This window comes from Mustela lutreola, chromosome 3 (genome assembly GCF_030435805.1).
Source record: "Mustela lutreola isolate mMusLut2 chromosome 3, mMusLut2.pri, whole genome shotgun sequence".
Taxonomy (NCBI): domain Eukaryota; kingdom Metazoa; phylum Chordata; class Mammalia; order Carnivora; family Mustelidae; genus Mustela; species Mustela lutreola.
The window spans coordinates 88,962,082-88,986,357 of NC_081292.1; the positions used below are offsets into that span (position 1 = coordinate 88,962,082).

Sequence of the window (24,276 nt, forward strand, 5' to 3'; positions counted from 1 at the left end):
AACCTAACCCTGAACCTAACAGTGACTCCGACCCGGACCTGAACAACAAACCTGACCCTGACTGTGAGCCTGACCCTAACTCTAACCCTAAATGTAACCCTGACCCTGACACTAACACGGGCCATCCCCCGAATCCTATCGCTGAACCTAACCATAAGAGTAACCCCTAACCCTACAACAGACCCTGATCCTAACAAGTTCTAACCCTAACCGTCAACCAAACGCTAACCCTAACACTAACCCTAAACTTTCACAGTAACCCTGAACCTATACCTGATTATGCTCATAACCCTAACCATGATCTTTGCCTATACCAGACCCTGACCCTAAACCTGAAGCTGGCCCTGACCCTAAACCTAACCATGACCCTAACACTGACCACTACATAGCCCTGTCGCTGACCCGAATGTGGACTTTAAACCAAACCTGATCCTATTCGTAAAGCTGACACTGGCGCTACACTTCACCCTGACCCTGACCCAGGCAAAGACCATAAACCTAACCCTGACCCTAACAGTGACCCTGACCACGACCCTAACACTAACAGTGACCCTGACTGTGAGCCTGACCCTAACTCTAACCCTAAACGTAACCCTGACCATGACACTAACACGGGCCCTGACCCGAGACCTAACGCTGAACCTAACCCTAAAACTAACCCCTATCATTATCCCTGACACTGACCCTAACCCGGTCTAACCCTCCACTTACCTCTAACCCTAACCCTAACCCCACTTTAACAATAATCCTGACGCTGATCATAACCCTAACTCTGAAGTTTGCCAATGTCAGATCTTAACCTTAAACCTGACCCTGGCCTTGACCTTAACACTGACCCTAACCCTGAATGTAAACCTAACTCTGACCCAATCGGTGATCCTAAACAGAATCTTTAGCCTAAAGCTAACCCTGATCCTGAACCTACTCATAAAACAGAACCTAAACATAAAGCTGACCTTACCATAACCATGAACCTAAGCCTGACCCTGACCCTAACCCTGACACTAGACCTGTACCAAACCTAACCCTGACCCTGAATGAACCTTGCCCCCAACCAAATCTTGAACCTGACCCTAAATCAAACCATGACCCTGAACCTGACCCTAAACCTAACCATCACCCTAAAACTGACCCTGACGTGACTCTGACCGTAATGCTAACCCTGACCCTACTGTGAGCATGACCCTAAACCAAACCATGAACCTAACCCTAACCCTGAGCCCTACCCTAAGCCTTACGCTAACCCTGACCCCAAGGACATCTAACCCTAACCCAGACCCTAAGTCTTTCTCAATCCTAACCCTAACACTGACCTAGTATAAATCCAGCTCTGTTGCCTCCAGCGGGGAAAACAGCTGCACCTAGGCCTCCCAGGGGCTGGGGGAGGCTGTATGGGGGTCACTGGATGGGCACTGCCTGAGTGGAGTGTGAGCCTGAGCAGCTTGGGGACCGCCGGCTCAGGGAGTTCTGGTACAGCAGGAAGTTCGGTAAGGAGCCCCCAGGCAGTGGTGACCTCACTTCCCTGACGACAGAGCCCAACGGAATTGGAACCAACATATCCAGGCACCCCATTACAGAGAAAACCCCCCTGCCCAGCTCATTTCTAGGCACATCCTAAAGGAAGCGACATGTTCTTCTGCTGTACTGAAGCCGAGAGGATGTAGGGAGAAGAGAGCTTGCCCGCCAGACACGTCCCCTCCCTGGCCGGTCATATCAGGATTCCCCAATGCCTCTGGACCTTTGGTTACTAAAATCAAAAGGTGACACCAGGGGACTCAGAGTCAGAGAGTCCCACACCTTCTGATCAACCGGTGTAGCCCTAGGTCTCCTCCCCATCTCTGTATGTGTGTGGGTGTGTGTGGGTGTGTGTGTGTGTGTGTGTGTGTGCCTCTGGGTGTCTGTGTATCTGTGTGTAAAGAGGACCTGACCATGCCATCGAGGGTGGAGATGCCCCAAGCAGGATGAGGCTGATGAGGGTTTAGATGTCTGGTGGGCAAATTATGTTCACACTCCAGTTTAAGGCTGGTTAAGTGGGATTGGGTGGAGGGTCTACACCCTTCTGCCCAGGGTTTATCCTGAGACCCTGACCGGATGGGTCCATGACCCAAGAGCGGGTCTAACCCTAAGAGTAACCACTAACCCAGACCCTGACACTGACTGTGAGCCTGTCCCAAATCCGAACCCAATCCCTGACCCTGAACCTGACCCTGACCCTGTCTGTGATCCTGACCTGAACCCTAACCCTAAACCTAAGCCTGACAATGTCCCTGATGGGGACCCTTAACCTAAATCTAACGTTGATATTACCGTAACCAAGACTCATACCTAACCCTGACCATGAACCTGACCCTAATCGTAACCCTGATGCTGACCTAAACCTGACCCTAACCCTAACCCTGACCGTGACTGTGAACCTGACCCTAACTCTAAACCTAAAGGTAACTCTAACCATGACCCTAATACAGACCCTGAACCTAAACCTAACGCTGACCCTGACCCTAACACTAACCCTACCCTAAACCAAACCATAACCCTGACCTTACGCTGTCTAAGCCTTACCATAACCCTACTTCTAACTCTAACCCTAACCCCAATTCCAAACCCTACCGCAAAAACCCAACTGTGACACTGAACCGAACATTGACCCTAAACCAAAGCCTGACCCGAAACCTGAACCTGTCCCTGAACTTCACCTGACCTGACCCTGACCCTAATCCTAACCATGACACTAACACTGACCACTACACAATCCTGCCCCTGACCCGAATGTGGACTTTAAACCAATACCTGAACCTGACCCTAAACCTGACACTGGCACTAAACTTCACCCTGACCCTGACCCAGACCATGACCATAAACCTAACCCTGACCCTAACAGTGACTCCGACCAGGACCTGAACAACAAACCTGACCCTGACTGTGAGCCTGACCCTAACTCTAACCCTAAATGTAACCCTGACCCTGACACTAACACGGGCCATCCCCCGAATCCTATCGCTGAACCTAACCATAAGAGTAACCCCTAACCCTACAACAGACCCTGATCCTAACAAGTTCTAACCCTAACCGTCAACCAAACGCTAACCCTAACACTAACCCTAAACTTTCACAATAACCCTGACCCTATACCTGACTATGATCATAAGCCTAACCCAGAACTTTGCCTATACCAGACCCTGACCATATACCTGACCCTGGCCCTGAGACTAAACCTAACCATGACCCTAACAATGACCACTACATAACACTGTCCCTGACCCGAATGTGGACTTTAAACCAATACTTGATCCTGACCGTAAACCTGACACTGGCGCTAAACCTCACCATGAACCTGACCCAGGCAAAGACCATAAACCTAACACTGACCCTAACAGTGACATTGACTCCGACCCTAAAATTAACTCTGACCCTGACTGTGAGCCTGACACTTACTCTAACCCTAAACGTAACCCCGACCATGACACTAACACGGGCCCTGACCCGAAACCTAATGCTGAACCTAACCCTAAAACTAACCCCTAACATTATCCCTGACACTGACCCTAAACCGGTCTAACCCTTCACCTACCTCTAACCCTAACCCTAACCCCACTTTAACAATAATCCTGACCCTCTCCCTGACCCTGATCATAACCCTAACTCTGAACTTTGCCTATGTCAGAGCTTAACCTTAAACCTGACCCTGGCCTTGACCTTAACACTGACCCTAACCCTGAATGTAAACCTAACTCTGACCCAATCCGTGATCCTGAACAGAATCTTAAGCCTAAAGATAACCCTGATCCTGAACCTATTCATAAAACAAAACCTAAACATAAAGCTGACCTTACCATAACCATGAACCTAATCCTGACCCTGACCCTAACCCTGACACTAGACCTGTCCCAAACCTAACCCTGACCCTGAATGAACCTTGCCCCCAACCAAAACTTGAACCTGACCCTAAATCAAACCATGACCCTGAACCTGACCCTAAACCTAACCATCACCCTAAAACTGACCCTGACGTGACTCTGACCATAATGCTAACCCTGACCCTACTGTGAGCATGACCCTAAACCAAACCATGAACCTAACCCTAACCCTGAGCCCTACCCTAAGCCTTACGCTAACCCTGACCCCAAGGACATCTAACCCTAACCCAGACCCTAAGTCTTTCTCAATCCTAACCCTAACACTGACCTAGTATAAATCCAGCTCTGTTGCCTCCAGCGGGGACAACAGCGGCACCCAGGCCTCCCAGGGGCTGGGGGAGGCTGTATGGGGGTCACTGGATGGGCACTGCCTGAGTGGAGTGTGAGCCTGAGCAGCTTGGGGACCACCGGCTCAGGGAGTTCTGGTACAGCAGGAAGTTCGGTAAGGAGCCCCCAGGCAGTGGTGACCTCACTTCCCTGACGACAGAGCCCAACGGAATTGGAACCAACATATCCAGGCACCCCATTACAGAGAAAACCCCCCTGCCCAGCTCATTTCTAGGCACATCCTAAAGGAAGCGACATGTTCTTCTGCTGTACTGAAGCCGAGAGGATGTAGGGAGAAGAGAGCTTGCCCGCCAGACACGTCCCCTCCCTGGCCGGTCATATCAGGATTCCCCAATGCCTCTGGACCTTTGGTTACTAAAATCAAAAGGTGACACCAGGGGACTCAGAGTCAGAGAGTCCCACACCTTCTGATCAACCGGTGTAGCCCTAGGTCTCCTCCCCATCTCTGTATGTGTGTGGGTGTGTGTGGGTGTGTGTGTGTGTGTGTGTGCCTCTGGGTGTCTGTGTGTCTGTGTGTAAAGAGGACCTGACCATGCCATCGAGGGTGGAGATGCCCCAAGCAGGATGAGGCTGATGAGGGTTTAGATGTCTGGTGGGCAAGTTATGTTCACACTCCAGTTTAAGGCTGGTTAAGTGGGATTGGGTGGAGGGTCTACACCCTTCTGCCCAGGGTTTATCCTGAGACCCTGACCGGATGGGTCCATGACCCAAGAGCGGGTCTAACCCTAAGAGTAACCACTAACCCAGACCCTGACACTGACTGTGAGCCTGTCCCAAATCCGAACCCAATCCCTGACCCTGAACCTGACCCTGACCCTGTCTGTGATCCTGACCTGAACCCTAAACCTAAACCTAAGCCTGACAATGTCCCTGATGGGGACCCTTAACCTAAATCTAACGTTGATATTACCGTAACCAAGACTCATACCTAACCCTGACCATGAACCTGACCCTAATCGTAACCCTGATGCTGACCTAAACCTGACCCTAACCCTAACCCTGACCGTGACTGTGAACCTGACCCTAACTCTAAACCTAAAGGTAACTCTAACCATGACCCTAATACAGACCCTGAACCTAAACCTAACGCTGACCCTGACCCTAACACTAACCCTACCCTAAACCAAACCATAACCCTGACCTTACGCTGTCTAAGCCTTACCATAACCCTACTTCTAACTCTAACCCTAACCCCAATCCCAAACCCTACCGCAAAAACCCAACTGTGACACTGAACCGAACATTGACCCTAAACCAAAGCCTGACCCGAAACCTGAACCTGTCCCTGAACTTCACCTGACCTGACCCTGACCCTAATCCTAACCATGACACTAACACTGACCACTACACAATCCTGTCCCTGACCCGAATGTGGACTTTAAACCAATACCTGAACCTGACCCCAAACCGGACACTGGCGCTAAACATCACCCTGACCATGAACCAGACCATGACCATAAACCTAACCCTGAACCTAACAGTGACTCCGACCCGGACCTGAACAACAAACCTGACCCTGACTGTGAGCCTGACCCTAACTCTAACCCTAAATGTAACCCTGACCCTGACACTAACACGGGCCATCCCCCGAATCCTATCGCTGAACCTAACCATAAGAGTAACCCCTAACCCTACAACAGACCCTGATCCTAACAAGTTCTAACCCTAACCGTCAACCAAACGCTAACCCTAACACTAACCCTAAACTTTCACAGTAACCCTGAACCTATACCTGATTATGCTCATAACCCTAACCATGATCTTTGCCTATACCAGACCCTGACCCTAAACCTGAAGCTGGCCCTGACCCTAAACCTAACCATGACCCTAACACTGACCACTACATAGCCCTGTCGCTGACCCGAATGTGGACTTTAAACCAAACCTGATCCTATTCGTAAAGCTGACACTGGCGCTACACTTCACCCTGACCCTGACCCAGGCAAAGACCATAAACCTAACCCTGACCCTAACAGTGACCCTGACCACGACCCTAACACTAACAGTGACCCTGACTGTGAGCCTGACCCTAACTCTAACCCTAAACGTAACCCTGACCATGACACTAACACGGGCCCTGACCCGAGACCTAACGCTGAACCTAACCCTAAAACTAACCCCTATCATTATCCCTGACACTGACCCTAACCCGGTCTAACCCTCCACTTACCTCTAACCCTAACCCTAACCCCACTTTAACAATAATCCTGACGCTGATCATAACCCTAACTCTGAAGTTTGCCAATGTCAGATCTTAACCTTAAACCTGACCCTGGCCTTGACCTTAACACTGACCCTAACCCTGAATGTAAACCTAACTCTGACCCAATCTATGATCCTAAACAGAATCTTTAGCCTAAAGCTAACCCTGATCCTGAACCTACTCATAAAACAGAACCTAAACATAAAGCTGACCTTACCATAACCATGAACCTAAGCCTGACCCTGACCCTAACCCTGACACTAGACCTGTCCCAAACCTAACCCTGACCCTGAATGAACCTTGCCCCCAACCAAATCTTGAACCTGACCCTAAATCAAACCATGACCCTGAACCTGACCCTAAACCTAACCATCACCCTAAAACTGACCCTGACGTGACTCTGACCGTAATGCTAACCCTGACCCTACTGTGAGCATGACCCTAAACCAAACCATGAACCTAACCCTAACCCTGAGCCCTACCCTAAGCCTTACGCTAACCCTGACCCCAAGGACATCTAACCCTAACCCAGACCCTAAGTCTTTCTCAATCCTAACCCTAACACTGACCTAGTATAAATCCAGCTCTGTTGCCTCCAGCGGGGAAAACAGCTGCACCTAGGCCTCCCAGGGGCTGGGGGAGGCTGTATGGGGGTCACTGGATGGGCACTGCCTGAGTGGAGTGTGAGCCTGAGCAGCTTGGGGACCGCCGGCTCAGGGAGTTCTGGTACAGCAGGAAGTTCGGTAAGGAGCCCCCAGGCAGTGGTGACCTCACTTCCCTGACGACAGAGCCCAACGGAATTGGAACCAACATATCCAGGCACCCCATTACAGAGAAAACCCCCCTGCCCAGCTCATTTCTAGGCACATCCTAAAGGAAGCGACATGTTCTTCTGCTGTACTGAAGCCGAGAGGATGTAGGGAGAAGAGAGCTTGCCCGCCAGACACGTCCCCTCCCTGGCCGGTCATATCAGGATTCCCCAATGCCTCTGGACCTTTGGTTACTAAAATCAAAAGGTGACACCAGGGGACTCAGAGTCAGAGAGTCCCACACCTTCTGATCAACCGGTGTAGCCCTAGGTCTCCTCCCCATCTCTGTATGTGTGTGGGTGTGTGTGGGTGTGTGTGTGTGTGTGTGTGTGTGCCTCTGGGTGTCTGTGTATCTGTGTGTAAAGAGGACCTGACCATGCCATCGAGGGTGGAGATGCCCCAAGCAGGATGAGGCTGATGAGGGTTTAGATGTCTGGTGGGCAAATTATGTTCACACTCCAGTTTAAGGCTGGTTAAGTGGGATTGGGTGGAGGGTCTACACCCTTCTGCCCAGGGTTTATCCTGAGACCCTGACCGGATGGGTCCATGACCCAAGAGCGGGTCTAACCCTAAGAGTAACCACTAACCCAGACCCTGACACTGACTGTGAGCCTGTCCCAAATCCGAACCCAATCCCTGACCCTGAACCTGACCCTGACCCTGTCTGTGATCCTGACCTGAACCCTAACCCTAAACCTAAGCCTGACAATGTCCCTGATGGGGACCCTTAACCTAAATCTAACGTTGATATTACCGTAACCAAGACTCATACCTAACCCTGACCATGAACCTGACCCTAATCGTAACCCTGATGCTGACCTAAACCTGACCCTAACCCTAACCCTGACCGTGACTGTGAACCTGACCCTAACTCTAAACCTAAAGGTAACTCTAACCATGACCCTAATACAGACCCTGAACCTAAACCTAACGCTGACCCTGACCCTAACACTAACCCTACCCTAAACCAAACCATAACCCTGACCTTACGCTGTCTAAGCCTTACCATAACCCTACTTCTAACTCTAACCCTAACCCCAATCCCAAACCCTACCGCAAAAACCCAACTGTGACACTGAACCGAACATTGACCCTAAACCAAAGCCTGACCCGAAACCTGAACCTGTCCCTGAACTTCACCTGACCTGACCCTGACCCTAATCCTAACCATGACACTAACACTGACCACTACACAATCCTGCCCCTGACCCGAATGTGGACTTTAAACCAATACCTGAACCTGACCCTAAACCTGACACTGGCACTAAACTTCACCCTGACCCTGACCCAGACCATGACCATAAACCTAACCCTGACCCTAACAGTGACTCCGACCAGGACCTGAACAACAAACCTGACCCTGACTGTGAGCCTGACCCTAACTCTAACCCTAAATGTAACCCTGACCCTGACACTAACACGGGCCATCCCCCGAATCCTATCGCTGAACCTAACCATAAGAGTAACCCCTAACCCTACAACAGACCCTGATCCTAACAAGTTCTAACCCTAACCGTCAACCAAACGCTAACCCTAACACTAACCCTAAACTTTCACAATAACCCTGACCCTATACCTGACTATGATCATAAGCCTAACCCAGAACTTTGCCTATACCAGACCCTGACCATATACCTGACCCTGGCCCTGAGACTAAACCTAACCATGACCCTAACAATGACCACTACATAACACTGTCCCTGACCCGAATGTGGACTTTAAACCAATACTTGATCCTGACCGTAAACCTGACACTGGCGCTAAACCTCACCATGAACCTGACCCAGGCAAAGACCATAAACCTAACACTGACCCTAACAGTGACATTGACTCCGACCCTAAAATTAACTCTGACCCTGACTGTGAGCCTGACACTTACTCTAACCCTAAACGTAACCCCGACCATGACACTAACACGGGCCCTGACCCGAAACCTAATGCTGAACCTAACCCTAAAACTAACCCCTAACATTATCCCTGACACTGACCCTAAACCGGTCTAACCCTTCACCTACCTCTAACCCTAACCCTAACCCCACTTTAACAATAATCCTGACCCTCTCCCTGACCCTGATCATAACCCTAACTCTGAACTTTGCCTATGTCAGAGCTTAACCTTAAACCTGACCCTGGCCTTGACCTTAACACTGACCCTAACCCTGAATGTAAACCTAACTCTGACCCAATCCGTGATCCTGAACAGAATCTTAAGCCTAAAGATAACCCTGATCCTGAACCTATTCATAAAACAAAACCTAAACATAAAGCTGACCTTACCATAACCATGAACCTAATCCTGACCCTGACCCTAACCCTGACACTAGACCTGTCCCAAACCTAACCCTGACCCTGAATGAACCTTGCCCCCAACCAAAACTTGAACCTGACCCTAAATCAAACCATGACCCTGAACCTGACCCTAAACCTAACCATCACCCTAAAACTGACCCTGACGTGACTCTGACCATAATGCTAACCCTGACCCTACTGTGAGCATGACCCTAAACCAAACCATGAACCTAACCCTAACCCTGAGCCCTACCCTAAGCCTTACGCTAACCCTGACCCCAAGGACATCTAACCCTAACCCAGACCCTAAGTCTTTCTCAATCCTAACCCTAACACTGACCTAGTATAAATCCAGCTCTGTTGCCTCCAGCGGGGACAACAGCGGCACCCAGGCCTCCCAGGGGCTGGGGGAGGCTGTATGGGGGTCACTGGATGGGCACTGCCTGAGTGGAGTGTGAGCCTGAGCAGCTTGGGGACCACCGGCTCAGGGAGTTCTGGTACAGCAGGAAGTTCGGTAAGGAGCCCCCAGGCAGTGGTGACCTCACTTCCCTGACGACAGAGCCCAACGGAATTGGAACCAACATATCCAGGCACCCCATTACAGAGAAAACCCCCCTGCCCAGCTCATTTCTAGGCACATCCTAAAGGAAGCGACATGTTCTTCTGCTGTACTGAAGCCGAGAGGATGTAGGGAGAAGAGAGCTTGCCCGCCAGACACGTCCCCTCCCTGGCCGGTCATATCAGGATTCCCCAATGCCTCTGGACCTTTGGTTACTAAAATCAAAAGGTGACACCAGGGGACTCAGAGTCAGAGAGTCCCACACCTTCTGATCAACCGGTGTAGCCCTAGGTCTCCTCCCCATCTCTGTATGTGTGTGGGTGTGTGTGGGTGTGTGTGTGTGTGTGTGTGCCTCTGGGTGTCTGTGTGTCTGTGTGTAAAGAGGACCTGACCATGCCATCGAGGGTGGAGATGCCCCAAGCAGGATGAGGCTGATGAGGGTTTAGATGTCTGGTGGGCAAGTTATGTTCACACTCCAGTTTAAGGCTGGTTAAGTGGGATTGGGTGGAGGGTCTACACCCTTCTGCCCAGGGTTTATCCTGAGACCCTGACCGGATGGGTCCATGACCCAAGAGCGGGTCTAACCCTAAGAGTAACCACTAACCCAGACCCTGACACTGACTGTGAGCCTGTCCCAAATCCGAACCCAATCCCTGACCCTGAACCTGACCCTGACCCTGTCTGTGATCCTGACCTGAACCCTAAACCTAAACCTAAGCCTGACAATGTCCCTGATGGGGACCCTTAACCTAAATCTAACGTTGATATTACCGTAACCAAGACTCATACCTAACCCTGACCATGAACCTGACCCTAATCGTAACCCTGATGCTGACCTAAACCTGACCCTAACCCTAACCCTGACCGTGACTGTGAACCTGACCCTAACTCTAAACCTAAAGGTAACTCTAACCATGACCCTAATACAGACCCTGAACCTAAACCTAACGCTGACCCTGACCCTAACACTAACCCTACCCTAAACCAAACCATAACCCTGACCTTACGCTGTCTAAGCCTTACCATAACCCTACTTCTAACTCTAACCCTAACCCCAATCCCAAACCCTACCGCAAAAACCCAACTGTGACACTGAACCGAACATTGACCCTAAACCAAAGCCTGACCCGAAACCTGAACCTGTCCCTGAACTTCACCTGACCTGACCCTGACCCTAATCCTAACCATGACACTAACACTGACCACTACACAATCCTGTCCCTGACCCGAATGTGGACTTTAAACCAATACCTGAACCTGACCCCAAACCGGACACTGGCGCTAAACATCACCCTGACCATGAACCAGACCATGACCATAAACCTAACCCTGAACCTAACAGTGACTCCGACCCGGACCTGAACAACAAACCTGACCCTGACTGTGAGCCTGACCCTAACTCTAACCCTAAATGTAACCCTGACCCTGACACTAACACGGGCCATCCCCCGAATCCTATCGCTGAACCTAACCATAAGAGTAACCCCTAACCCTACAACAGACCCTGATCCTAACAAGTTCTAACCCTAACCGTCAACCAAACGCTAACCCTAACACTAACCCTAAACTTTCACAGTAACCCTGAACCTATACCTGATTATGCTCATAACCCTAACCATGATCTTTGCCTATACCAGACCCTGACCCTAAACCTGAAGCTGGCCCTGACCCTAAACCTAACCATGACCCTAACACTGACCACTACATAGCCCTGTCGCTGACCCGAATGTGGACTTTAAACCAAACCTGATCCTATTCGTAAAGCTGACACTGGCGCTACACTTCACCCTGACCCTGACCCAGGCAAAGACCATAAACCTAACCCTGACCCTAACAGTGACCCTGACCACGACCCTAACACTAACAGTGACCCTGACTGTGAGCCTGACCCTAACTCTAACCCTAAACGTAACCCTGACCATGACACTAACACGGGCCCTGACCCGAGACCTAACGCTGAACCTAACCCTAAAACTAACCCCTATCATTATCCCTGACACTGACCCTAACCCGGTCTAACCCTCCACTTACCTCTAACCCTAACCCTAACCCCACTTTAACAATAATCCTGACGCTGATCATAACCCTAACTCTGAAGTTTGCCAATGTCAGATCTTAACCTTAAACCTGACCCTGGCCTTGACCTTAACACTGACCCTAACCCTGAATGTAAACCTAACTCTGACCCAATCGGTGATCCTAAACAGAATCTTAAGCATAAAGCTAACCCTGATCCTGAACCTACTCATAAAACAGAACCTAAACATAAAGCTGACCTTACCATAACCATGAACCTAATCCTGACCCTGACCCTAACCCTGACACTAGACCTGTCCCAAACCTAACCCTGACCCTGACATGAACCTTGCCCCCAACCAAATCTTGAACCTGACCCTCAATCTAACCATGACCCTGAACCTGACCCTAAACCTAACCATCACCCTAAAACTGACCCTGACGTGACTCTGACCGTAATGCTAACCCTGACCCTACTGTGAGCATGACCCTAAACCAAACCATGAACCTAACCCTAACCCTGAGCCCTACCCTAAGCCTTACGCTAACCCTGACCCCAAGGACATCTAACCCTAACCCAGACCCTAAGTCTTTCTCAATCCTAACCCTAACACTGACCTAGTATAAATCCAGCTCTGTTGCCTCCAGCGGGGACAACAGCGGCACCCAGGCCTCCCAGGGGCTGGGGGAGGCTGTATGGGGGTCACTGGATGGGCACTGCCTGAGTGGAGTGTGAGCCTGAGCAGCTTGGGGACCGCCGGCTCAGGGAGTTCTGGTACAGCAGGAAGTTCGGTAAGGAGCACCCAGGCAGTGGTGACCTCACTTCCCTGACGACAGAGCCCAACGGAATTGGAACCAACATATCCAGGCACCCCATTACAGAGAAAACCCCCCTGCCCAGCTCATTTCTAGGCACATCCTAAAGGAAGCGACATGTTCTTCTGCTGTACTGAAGCCGAGAGGATGTAGGGAGAAGAGAGCTTGCCCGCCAGACACGTCCCCTCCCTGGCCGGTCATATCAGGATTCCCCAATGCCTCTGGACCTTTGGTTACTAAAATCAAAAGGTGACACCAGGGGACTCAGAGTCAGAGAGTCCCACACCTTCTGATCAACTAACTTGCATTATTGTTAACAAGAATCTTGTGCATTACCATCAGTTTTTTACATTATAACCTCTTGCTCTACAGTTTGTAAATACCTTTGTCAATAGCAAGCTAATAAACGGGGTGACCCCAATGGATTGAGATAATCTCCAGAGATTCTGCTACATAATGCCAAGGACTCCATTAAAAGGACACCTAAGAATTCATTTTGCCCAAAAATTTGATCATTTTTTTCATTGTCCTTACCTATTTTCCAAACCTAGTCCTTTTGCTTCACCTTTCAGTCTACGGACCCTTTATCTGACTGACTTGTTAATTCTGGTAATGTCTTGCAGATTAATTTGCTTGCCAGAGGTGGTTCCTCTAATTGATGTCTAAGAACCCTAATTAGTTAAGAAAACTCTTTTTTAACATTTTCATTGCTATTTATTATTATTATTATTATTATTATTATTGCTAATATCTCTATTATAAATAATTCACAAGGGCATCTTTCTGACAAAAGACAAAGAGCTGGCTACTAGTAGAAAAAGTACATTTGACTCTGTCAGTGAAAGTGGTAAAGGGATTTGAGAATATAAGGCAATGCACTGGAATTATGTGTTAAAATTTTAAATATTATAGATACATTTACTTAATTTCTAATACTGTTGTTGCTTATAATTAAATAAGATGTTTTCCATGAACCACGCATTACAGCAAATATATTGTTTATACAGATTAAATTTTTATCAAAAGGGATACCTGGGTGGCTCAGTTGGTTAAGCAGCTGCGTTTGGCTCAGGTCATGATCCCAGCGTCCTGGGAACGAGTCCCGCATCGGGCTCCTTGCTCGGCCAGGAGCCTGCTTCTGCCTCTGCCTCTGCCTGCCATTCTGTCTGCCTGTGCTTGCTCTCTCGCCCACTCCCTCTGATAAATAAATAAAATCTTAAAATAAATAAATAAATTTTCATCAAAAAATTATAAGTGTATTTTATTGTAGGATCATGATTAGCATTTTGCAGATGAGAAAAGTGAAATTTAGAAAAGTATGTCTCTTCAATTCCCTCATACAATATCTGGCCTAGATAGAAGGATATACTATCACAATTGAGGAAGATAATTGATTACTTAAAATGATAAACTTTACTGTATAGGGTTTTTTAAATGTTTGCCACAGATTCAGATTCTTATAAAATATATATCTATTTTTTGTAAAGAGAATGCACTAAGAAGTAAAAAGAAAGTGATATATCAGTGCTACCAACTAATGGCTAAAATATCATCACCTTATTTATGAACAATGAAACAGTGTGCAATATTTAAATAAATTTAAATAAATTCCTATTTACTTTATGTATTTATAAATTTAAATAAATTCCTATTTATTTATTATTAAAGAAATTCCTCTAACAAACAGTATGTTTTGAAGATTGCTAGCAGGAAAGTGTTGTACTACAGTAATCAGAAAATATGATCTAAAATTCTGCTTTCAAGGGCACCTGGGTGGCTCAGTGGGTTAAAACTCTGCTTTCAAGAAGCTATAACAGTAAGTACTGAGCATTAGCTATTATATGCTATGGATGAATAACTGAAATCTACATTTGAAACTAATGGTACACTATATGCTAATTAATTGAATTTTAAAAAGTTAAAAAAAAAAGCCACTATTTTATAAAACAATATTCCCAACAGGCTCTTTTGCTTTAAAATACTCACTTTGTAATGAGAGTCATTACTTTTGTCTAGCCAATTCTTACATCACTGTTTATCCCTTCCCTGCTTTATCTCTTCCCAGTATCAATAAAGGCTCACTTGGGTTACCTAGAAGCCATGAGAAAGCTTGTAATAGATCTGGCTGGTTTTTACCAGCAATTTGACCACCATGTGCACAGGGAAGTCTATTGATAAAGGCTTTATTGCAATAAATTGCAAATACATGGATGATTTTGAATTCTCTTTCTTGAGGTCTTGTTTCATGATAATAAATTTAGGGTGGCTTATTGGAATGGATGTTATTAACATATTTTCATAGTTCTAAGTACATGGAATTGTAAAATAGATTAATGAATGTGGCATTACTGACAACTGTCCTCATTTTGAAATCAAATTACAGTGTACTCAGATGAGGAAGCAAAGCAGATTTGGGATTATGAGTGAACTAATTTAAAAAAGTCTTAGGGGTATGATCAGACTATTGGGTAATTCAGTAGAAAAATGTCAACTGATTGAGATTTTGTGTTTCCTGATTTCAGAGAGAAGTTAAGATAAATAAGGAACACGAGGAGACTAGGAAGCCAAACATAAGTGATAATTTTGTGCCAGAGTGTGTATACATCTGTTTATCTTCTTGCTTTACCACTAAGGTTGCTCCTAGAGGAGAGTTTAAATATGTGTTGGAGCTAATCTCTGTGGATTACACAACAAACCACATCCTACAGCTCTCCCTGAAACACCCCTTATGATTTCAATGTAATTTGGTTTTTGCATTTTTAGAAATAACAAAATACTTTGCAAACTCATCTACTTTATTACCACCACAAGTGAGTCAGCTGACTCCACATTTTAACACAGTGACAGTCACAGAGGAATGGAGGAATGAGTAAAGTTATCAATATATGTGCTTTTAAGAAGTACAACAGGGTAGCAGCTATTTCCAGGAACCAAAACATGGGTCAGCAGCTGTGAAGGAAAAGTGATGGAATAAATGACTCATTTCAGAGGAGTTCTACGACATATTAATTCTATAATGTATCCTCAGCACCCAGTTACCCGCTTTGATCTAAAGATAAGGATTTACAGTTAAGGTCCCATTTATGATTTGACTGGTAGGGTCTGAATCATGTTTACTATTGTTTTGACTATTACTTGAAACCTATAGTAGTACTTGGGATATGTGTTGTGTATTCTGTGAACATGTGCTATTTTTAGATTAGATAATTCCTGTCTCGAACCCCTGTTAATTTGTTTGTTTCTGTTTAATTGATAGTGGTTTCAGTAAATGGATATATCTGAAAAATTGCAAAGCCACTATTAAAATAAGTTATTATTATATATAGCATGGAATTGCACATTCCTCCTTTGAATCCGACAGAGCTTCACCATATCCTTAACAATTTGGGAAAAACATGCTACTATTTTTCTTTATAAAATTTCTCCTGTTAGGCTGTGATGGTTGTCATCAGCAGTAACTCCTCTGAAGGCTTTGTTAAAAGAGTTGAAAAAATTGGAAAGGTGTGAATGAAGCTGTTTGCTGAATATAAAGAAAAGAGCATTGAAGTACAATTCACAATCTTACTTCTCCTCTATGCTTTTAGATGTTTGACATTTGAAAATTTTGCTTCTAGAAGAGATGCCCTATATAATTCTTACTTTAAGGAGCAAGTTGCTTTTATAATTTTTTTTTATTATTCTACCATTCAAGTATTTCCATTTAAATTAAATTCAATACCATTTAAAAAAAATCAAAAGTGCAGCCAGTATTCAATTCCTGGGCTAAATAATTTTAGAAAGCTTTGTGTTATTGAACCTACGGGGTTTTTCTGTAGTTTTAACTCTTTCTTTCTGTGATTTTCCCCATTAGTCACGTAAGTGACTGCAATATAACAGACATTGAGGGTAAAGAAGGACTGAATAGAACAATCCTTGGCCTCATGAAGTTGAGAATCTAGCAAGGGAGTCAAACAATTCAATCATTCAGAGACAATTTATTGAGTGCCTGGCCTAAGATGTGCACAACAAAACCCCAGCCCAGAGGAATCATTTTAATGGGAGAGATAGATAATAGGTAAGCCAACTTTAAAAAGAAAAAAATTGTACTGGTTTTTCTTTAATAGTGATGCATATTTGAACTAAATAAGCACATTTTAAAAAGAGCAGTGATTGAGAAGAGGTTTTGTAACTGAGTGGTCCGAAAGGGCCTCCCTGAAAAAGTCTGTTTTGAACAGATTTCTGAATAATATCAGCTAGGAAGCTGCGTAAAAATCTCAGGGATGGGTGATTTTTCCAGTCAAAAAACTGTAAAGGCTCCAAAGTCACAATACAGCTGTAAGTTTCTCTAATAAAGTAACTTCTGACAAAGAATGAGAAGAAATAACTAACCCAGGTTTGAAAGAAAAGGGACAGACTTTCTATGGAATTAATATTTAATTAAAGCTCTAAAGGACAAAAATACAATAGAGCAAAATTCCATATACCTAATGACGCTGATATACTTAATGAAAGTTCATAAACAAGTGTGGGTAGCAAAGAGTGTGTGGGAATGTTGGTAAGAACAGTGGGGAAGAGTCATCCCTGAACATGTTCTTAAATGAAGCAATTCTTGTGTTGTTTTAAAGGGTAAATTGGAGTTTGCCTAAGTGATTAGAGAAGGATGCCTCGGCTTATGGAAGTTCAAAGCCATAAAGATGTGATAAACTACTGCAGATATTTTCATGTATATTTGTTGTTGCTTCTAGTAATGGTGATCTAAAAACTCTTTCTTAAGACAACTAAAAATCCAGACAAAATAGCTTTTAAAGTTAAAAATATCAGAATGATTATAAAAAATAAGGGAGGGATTACTGGGCCAAAATAGGAAATACAATGAGAGCCCAGAGATATATGCCCTGAAGCCATTTTAGCTATGAGAGCATTTGAAACTGCTAAAACACACTGAGCTGTGTTTTTAATAGACTCTTGATACTAGAGAAACAAAATTCAAAATCCAGCAGCAATCAAATTTGAGGACTTTGGTACAACCCAAATTTAAGTTGAGATCCCCAAAGCACAAGGAGAAGCAGAAATAAGACTATAGCCTACCTTGCCTTCTGTGTAAACTGAGAAAGTCAATCACTGAATTTGGAGTATGATTGTCTTGTAGAGTCTCAGATATAAGAGAAAATCCTGCCAAGGAGGACCATACCATTATTATAGCTCTTAATTATCCCTACTCAATAAGAGTTTCAAATATAATGTCTTGAACATAGCAAAATGGAACAAAGCACACAAAGAAAAACCATTAACAAGATTTGAAAGACAAAATGGGATTAAGTATGATGTTAAAATGATCAATAAAGATTGTAAAATGGCTTGATTACTCTGCTCAAATAAATGAGAGGGGAAGCAAATTGAACAAAAAATTGAAACTAAAAATGATATTTAGAAAGGTTTTATAAATGAACCAAATGGATACTCTAGAATTTAAAGATATGACAGCCAATTTAAGATACCACAGGGGTGCCTGGGTGGCTCACTTAATTAAACCTCCAATTCTTTGTCCTTTTTTTTAAACACCTTAATTTTATTTTATTTCTTTCATTTTGGCTCAGGTCATGATGTCAGGGTTGTGAAATAGAGCCCAGAGTTGGGCTCTGTGCTGAGCCTGGAGCCTGCTTAAGATTCTTTTCCCTTCTTTTTCTATCCATCCCTGCGCTCTCACTAGCTCGCTTTCTCTTGCTTGCAAATAAATAAATAGATAGATAGATGATAGATAGATAGATAGATAGATAATAGACAAAGCAAAATAAAAGCAGATTATGAAAATAAATATAAAGATTTTGAAATGAAAGCAAGTTCAAAATAAAATAGAGAAGACCTACACAGCTAAAAGTTCATTCAGAAAATCTACTATTAAAGAAGTCAGTATAATACAATGTTAAGATATCAAAAGATTTGAGCATGTACTGTACAGAAAGGGTAATCCAAATGGCCACTCATATATAAAAACTGTTTATCTTTATTATGAATCTGGAATTAAATTAAATTAAATTAAAAATAAATTAAAACCTAGAATGGCATACTATTACACACTTACCATATTGGGCAACAGTGAAAATGTCTTGCAAGAATGTGAAGGAATGACAGTGCACATAATAAAAACATATGAGGAAAGTTGGACAATATTTAGAAAACTTAAAAATTTAAAAAAAAAATTGGTCCATTCCTAGAAATACAACATGGAACTAAAGGAATATTTTCATCAGGATATGCAAACAGATGATTATAGTTATTTCATTCATAACGGCAGATCAGTAGTGGTATATTTGCACAATGTTACATTAAATAAGAGAGAATATTAACAAACTGGGAGGAGGGGCTAGGTTGTTATCATAAACAGATCTTCTATGGTGCTAATTATGTTCTATTTCTCAAAATCTTTAAGTTAAAAAAGTTTTCAAATTTATATCTAGATAGATAGATAGGTAAATGATAGATAGACAGATATGCCAGAAGCTGCAATGCTAGGCTAAGACCAGGCTTCAAAGGGCTTTTCTATTCTCTACTAAATACTTTAAACCATTCATTATATCATAGCTCAGTGTTCAAATCTCCATTTGTTTCCTCAGTTTCCTAATATTTATCTTAAGGTGACCTGATCCAGACTTTTGATCACCTTTGTCTAAATATTTCTATTTTAACAAAGTCCTTTTGAACACTCAGAGACTAAAACTTAGAAAAAGACTCTGATTGTTATCTCACTAGAGTGGAAAATATATAGTTACTCATTAACTAATGATATCCATGTCTACATTAGATCCATGACATTTTTATTTCTTGGGAGCTTTTGGCTAAATGAATTTTTTAAGCTTCCTTTAAATGGAGCTTTAAGCCATCGCCACATGAATAAAATTAAAGAACTAAATGAAAACAAGCCAAGTATTTACAGAGTAATTAGAATGTGCAGTGGAAAGAGTACAATTCTGAAATCATAAAGCCTAAATTAGTGTGATGCATCTTTACCAGCCATGTAATCATAAACCAGTTATCTAAATGTGTTAGCCTCAGTTTTTTCACCCATGAAATGGTGATGATAATACTTATTATGCAGAGTTGTTGTGTGGATGTAATGAAGCATGGAGCATGAGAGTCTCATATTCCATGCTAAAATGATAGCTATTTTTATACTTATAATAATTCTAATAATAGTAATTAAATTGTTCAAAATGATAATATTCATTTATATTGAGGCATTGTATTGACTATTCATAGACACATTTACCAAAATAAATTTCATTTTACTTTACCCCCTCTGAGGATATATATTCCCTAATTCAATATGAATCTCATTATGAATAATAATTATCATGATAAATATGCAGATTTTTCTTCTATTTATTTTTAGGGAAGTATCCTTTACTGTTGAACATAAAGAAACTTAAGCAAGTCTGTCTTATTCAAAATTTTCATGCTGCTTTCTTATGAAACTAGATTATAGAGTTGTATGAAATAAATTCATGCAGTTAAGACATTTATGTTTGGAAAACTGGGTGGTCAGTTTAGTATTTCAAAAGAAGATTTTAAATTTAAACCTTAAAACTGAGCTCTTTCAGCCTTATTTATAGACCATCCTTCATGCTTCATAAGTATTCCTTCATTGTAAACTAACTAATAGTGTTTGTCACAGTGTATATAACTACAATGGATTTTATATTCTATTATTTCAGAGTTAGTTGCAGTTTCTACTTCCTTAATTCCTTTTTTGAAAAATAGATTAATTCTACAAAAAGTTTTTTCGAGCTTTATTGAAAAATAATTGACATATTATAATTTGTAAATTTAAGAAATGATTTCTTATAACACTGCAAACTTTTAACATTGTGTAAATTCTGTACCATTTGATAAATTGGTATACATCTGTATTGCAATATAATCTACATAAAAATGTTAATACATCTACTATCTCATATAGTTGCCTCTGTTTTTTATGCATGTATTGTAAGGAATTTTAAGATCTACTCTCTTAGCAACTTTTATGTATATAGTACAGTAGAGATAAACTTCAGAGGTCTTGTGGGTTTTGTTCCAGACTGCCTCAATAAAGTGATTATCTCAATCAACTAAGTCAAATCATTATTATTTTTTTTGGTTTCCCAGTGCAAATAAAAAATTATGTTTCCCAGTGCATATAAAAAATAAACACTATACTGTACTGTTCAAAAGCATTATGTCTTTAAAGAAAAACAATGTATATACCTTAAGTAAACTAGTTCTGAGTTTTCAGTGGGTCATAATTACTGATCACAGATCACCATAACAAATACAATAATAATGAAAAAACTTGAAATATTGCAAGAATTACCAACATGTGACAGAGAGACACAAAATGAACAAATGTTTAGAAAAATGGTGGCAGCAGACCTCTTTTATACAAGATTGCTATAAACTTTCAACTTGTAAGAATGTGATATATGTAAAGTTTAATAAAGGGAAGCACAATAAAAAAGTATGTATATATTATTAACTATGATCATCATGCTGTACATTAGATCCCCAGAACTTTTTCATATTATAGTTGCAAGTTTGTGCCCTTTGACCACCTTATTCCACCCCAGGTTCACCTCTTGTCAACTCAACTCTAAGTTTCCATTAGTTTGCTTTTTCTTCAGATTCTGTATGTAAGGGATATCATAATACATAAATTAAAAAATATATATAAAATCTTTGAAATATTTCACTTAGTATAATACCTTCAAGATCCATCCATGCTGTTGTAAAAAGCAGTATTTCTTAATTTTTCATGGTTAAGTAGTATTCCATAGTATATATTTACCATACTTATTTTATTCATTCATCCATTAATGGATACTGAAGTTATTTCCATCTCTTGCTTAGAGTTAATAATTTTATAATGAACATAAGAGTGCAGATATGTCTTCGAATAGTGACTTCGTTTCCTTTAGATATATACCTAGAAGTGGGATTACTGAATCATATGGTAATTTTACTTTTAATAATATGAATAGTCTCCATACTGTTTTCCATACAAATTTATATCCCTATCACAGTGCATAAGTTCCCCATTTTCCCCAATATTTACCAAAATTTGTTAGTTTTAATTTTTTGGTAGTATATATTCTAATAGGTAGTAATATTGTGTTTTTCAGAGGTAAACAACAACATAATGAATTTGCCCTGAGTTTTTACATTGAGCACTTTTTAATGCTCCTGTTGGTCATTTATATAACTTTTTTGAAAAAAAAAGTCTATTGAGATCCTTTTGCTATTTTTTAATGATATATTTTTTTCTATTTGTATCTCTTGATTATTAACCTCTTTTCAGATATAAGATTTGTAAGTATTTTCTTCCATTCTGTGGATTGTGTTTTCATTCTCTCTCTCTCTCTCTTTTTTTTTTTTTTTTGGCAATGCAGAAACTTTAGTTAATGTAATACCATTTATTTATTTTTGCTTCTTTTGCTTGTGTTTTTGGCCTGGTATCCAAAAACTATTGGCAAGACCAATGTCAAGGAGAATTTTTCCTATGTTTTCCTTTAGGAAATTTAGTTTCATGCATCACATTTAAGTCTTTGATCTATTTCAAGTTAAGATTTATGAGTGATATAAGCTTCCAGTTTCATGCTGGTTTATGTGACTATTCAGTTTTAAATATCATTTATTGAACAGACTATCTTTACCCATTATATATGTTGGCCCCTGTCAAATATTAGGTGACTGTATGAAAGGATTTATTTCTGGACTCTCAAATCTGTTCTACTTGTTTATTGGTCTGTTTTTATACCAGTATACTTTATTGTTTTGAGCATGAGGGCTTTGTAGTATTGTTTCAAATCAAGAAGTGTAATTTCACTTCTTCATTCTTTCTCAGAACTGCTTTAATTATTTGTCTTTTATGGTCTCATATAAATTCTAGGATTCTTTACTTACTTCTGTAAAAAAATAATATTGGATTTATTAAAAGATTTTTTATTTATTTATTTGACAGAGAGAGATGACAAGCAGGCAGAGAGGCAGGCAGAGAGAGAAGAGGTAGCAGCTTCCTGCTGAGCAGAGAGCCTGATGCAGGGCTCGATCCCAGGACCCTGGGATCATGACCTGAGCCGAAGGCAGTGGCTTAACCCACTGAGCCACCCAGGCACCCCTAACATTGGATTTTTGATAGGAATTGAATTTACAGATGGTTTTTGGTAGTATGGACATTTTAACAATGTTAATTCTTACCATTCATAAATATGAGCTATCTTTCCATTTATGTCTCCTTCAATTTCTTTATCAATGTCATAGTTTATGGGGTACATATCTTTCATCTTCTTAGTTAAATCTTATCCTAAGTATTTCATTAGTTTTGATGCTATTGTGAATTAGATTGTTCTCTTTATTTTTTCAGATAGTTCATCATTAGAGTGTTAAAATGCTCGTCTTGTGCTTACTTTGGCAGCACATATACTAAAATTGGAATGATGCAGAGATTAGCTTGATCACTGAACAAGGATGACATGAAAAACTGGGAAGCATTCCATATTGGAAAAAAAAAACGAAACAAAACAAAATTCTTGTCTTTTATATATTGATCTTGTATTTGGCAGCTTTACTAAATTTGTTTATTCAAAATTTTTTGTGAATTTTTTAGGATTCTTTTACATGTAAGTTCATGTTATTAAAAAAAAGAAAATTTTACTTCTTCCTTTTTTTTTTTTTTGAGTCTTTTATTTCTTTGTGTTCCTTGTTTCTCTGGCTAGGACATCCAGTACTATGTCAAATGAGAGTAGTGAAAGTGGACACACTTGTCTTTGTTCTGATCTTTAAGGGGAAAATTTTCAATTTTTTTTTATTGAATATGAGATTAGCTCTGGGCTTGCAATATGTGCTTTTTCTTTAATGGATTTTTAAAACTATTTTTTAAAAATTTTTTATAAACATATAATGTGTTTTTATCCCTAGGGGCACAGGTCTGTGAATCTCCAGGTTTACCCATTTCACAGCACTCACCATCACTCACCATAGCACCTGCCCTCCCCAATGTCCATACCCCCACCATCCTCTCCCAACACACCTCCCCCCAGCAACCCTCAGTCTGTTTTGTGAGATTCAGTCTTTTATGGTTTGTCTCCCTCCCAATCCCATCTTCTTTTATTTTTCTTTTCGTACGCCTGAAACCGCCTATGTTGCATCTCCACTTCATCATATCAGGGAGATCATATGATAGTTGTCTTTCTCAGATTGATTTATTTCGCCAAGCATAATACCCTCTAGTTCCATCCACGTCATCACAAATAGCAGGATTTCATTTCTTTGATGGCTGCATAGTATCCCATTGTACATATATACCACATCTTA

General features: G+C 42.1%; 1 non-coding gene across 1 annotated transcript; it reads left to right on the top strand.

Moving 5' to 3' along the window:
• Window positions 1–23,361: 23,361 nt before the first annotated feature.
• Window positions 23,362–23,465, top strand: LOC131828361 (U6 spliceosomal RNA). The gene has a single exon (XR_009352377.1). It is a non-coding gene; the product is annotated as a U6 spliceosomal RNA (small nuclear RNA).
• The last annotated feature ends 811 nt before the right edge of the window (window positions 23,466–24,276 follow it).